Below are 2,665 nucleotides of genomic sequence, written 5' to 3'. Positions count from 1 at the left end.
GATTTTTACAATAAGTATAAGTTTTGTTTACATTCCTATGGGTTCCGTACCATTGTTTTTCTGTTAGACAGCGACGCGGCGCTTACGCGCTTTATATTTTGTCTCTATGCAGTTAAAGCAGTACGATTGCTTTGAAAAAAAGTTCAGATCTTCCAAAATATATCAAAATGAAGATAACATTTTTTCCAAAAAAAAATTTTTATAAAAAAAATTGTTTAAAATTTTTTTTTTTAAAAAAATTTTATTTTCAAAAAAAGTAATTTTTTGTCCAATTTAAAATTTCTAAAAAATCTTATTTTTTCGAAGTAAAATTTTTTCAAAAATGTTAATCGTTTTTAAAAAAATAATAATTTTTGGTACGGGAAGTTCCAGCAATTTGCCTCAAGGCACGATGCCTTAATTGCCTTAAGACAGAATTCCACTTACAGCTAGTTGGATTTGATTATGGATGTCCTACACATGTATATATTTTTACTATGTTCCTACTGCGCATGATCGTTGAGAAAATCTTCGTAATATGAAACCACTAAAATTCTCTCTATCCCGTTCTCTCACCAATGACGATACAGTTTCCACTATTTTCCGCAAACACTTAAGGTGCGTCCACACCTAACCAACGAACATGTCGAACAAGAAAATACAAAGAAGAACGAACAGGAACACGAACGAACGCGAAAAATTCCAAACGAACTTGAACAAGCGCTTAAAAGCAGTGAGCGCTTGAATTTTCGTTGTTCGTAGATGTTCCGTGAAACGCCAGTTTTATTATTGATTTGGATGTAAGCTTTAATCATACGTCATTTTCAGTGGTTTTTGTGTGATTTTTGTTCGTGTATATTTTGTAAATATACTGTAAATAAATTATTCAATTAATTTCACTCAGTTTTTGTATTTAATATTTATATTAGGTGCGTCCACACCTATCGAACGAACACGAACGAACACGAACGAACATAAAAGAACGTACCAGAACGAGCGGCAACAGCATAGTGTGGACGCCATGACGATCACGAACGAACATAAACAAACATGGCGAGCAATGTTCCGCAACTTGTCGGTACATCAAAGGGAATTGTTCGTTCATGTTTGAACTCGTATGTGCAGTGTGGACGTCTCAACGAACGCAAACGAACATTTTTGTTTTAATAATTTTAATAATTTAATAATAATTTTTTAATAATTCAATAATAATGTTAATAATTTTAATGTTTGAAAATTTTAATAATATTTACTTTTAATTATTGTGTACAGTTTGAAAATTTTGAATAAATTATGGAATGGTCAAATGACGTAATTTTATCATTCATAAATGAAATAGAAAAGTTTCCTATAATATGGGAGACTAAAGACCCTTTTTATAAAATTATTAGAAAAAAAAACGATGCTTGGGAAAGTGTAGGCAAAACGTTTGGGATGTCAGAAGCTGCAGTAAAGAAGAAATTGCAGTCATAGATAAAAGAAGAGTATGATTGCAGTCTTTACAAGTAAATATTAAACTTGTTATCATACATAGACATTCAACATATATGTTGAGGATGAGAGTATGAAAATTGAGTATAGTTAGCTCAAGTCTGGAATGTTCAGCTTGCTCCGAATATGAATGCTGAGGAAAGAAAACGACTCAAAATATAAATATTAAATACAAAAACTGAGTGAAATTAATTGAATAATTTATTTACAGTATATTTACAAAATATACACGAACAAAAATCACACAAAAACCAGTGAAAATGCCGTATGATTAAAGCTTACATCCATATCAATAATAAAACTGACGTTTCACGGAACATCTACGAACAACGAAAATTCAAGCGCTCACTGCTTTTAAGCGTTTGTTCAAGTTCGTTTGGAATTTTTCGCGTTCGTTCGTGTTCCTGTTCGTTCTTCTTTGTATTTATTTTTTGTAAGAAAATACAAATACGCACACATTTTACTCTCGTACACACTCGTAATACAATTTCCAAACTAACATGTTCGTTTGGAATAAGCTTTTTTATAATAAAATATATCATTTATTTTAATTTTACATTTTTTTAAATTTTTCATAACTAGACGTTTCATCAATTTTTTATTTCACATTTATTTATTTTTTCGTACAATTTTGTGTCTTTGTGTTGTTTTTCAAAATTTATTTGTATGGTGAGTTTCTTTACATTTGTTTATTTTATGGTTGTTTTTCATATATACATTTCATATACATTGTTTTACTTATTTTTGGTTGTTAATTATGTATTTTTTATATTGTTTTAATTTGTAACCCTGAATTATTTAATTATAGCACTGAAGATGTGTCAAATCAGAACCCGAAACGTATGTTCTTAAAATAAAAACATTTTTCATTAAAACTGTTTTTTAATTACTGGATGGATGCCCAAGAAACAATTTCATTATATTATTTCACCATCTGAAGAAAAACCTCTCGCTTTATATAATCCAAGGGCTGAAAAATTGGACAATTTCGACATAAAATATTCAAGATTTTTTGTTCATTCTCAAGACACTGATTTTCAAATATTCTACAAGTTTTAATACTCAACATATTTCCTCAAGAATTGTTGCAAACCTACATATCAAGACTTCCTTGTTAGGACACTCAGAACCAATACTACACTGAAGTTACAAATCCAAGATTTTGATCATATTCAAGAACTTTTACAAGTGTTTT

The sequence above is a fragment of the Ctenocephalides felis genome, unplaced genomic scaffold (genome assembly GCF_003426905.1).
Source record: "Ctenocephalides felis isolate EL2017-DRISC unplaced genomic scaffold, ASM342690v1 CF-g0.4_SCAFFOLD_02195, whole genome shotgun sequence".
In the NCBI taxonomy this organism is placed as follows: Eukaryota; Metazoa; Arthropoda; class Insecta; order Siphonaptera; family Pulicidae; genus Ctenocephalides; species Ctenocephalides felis.
The sequence above is the reverse complement of the archived record's forward strand: the minus strand, read 5'-3'. Positions refer to the sequence as shown.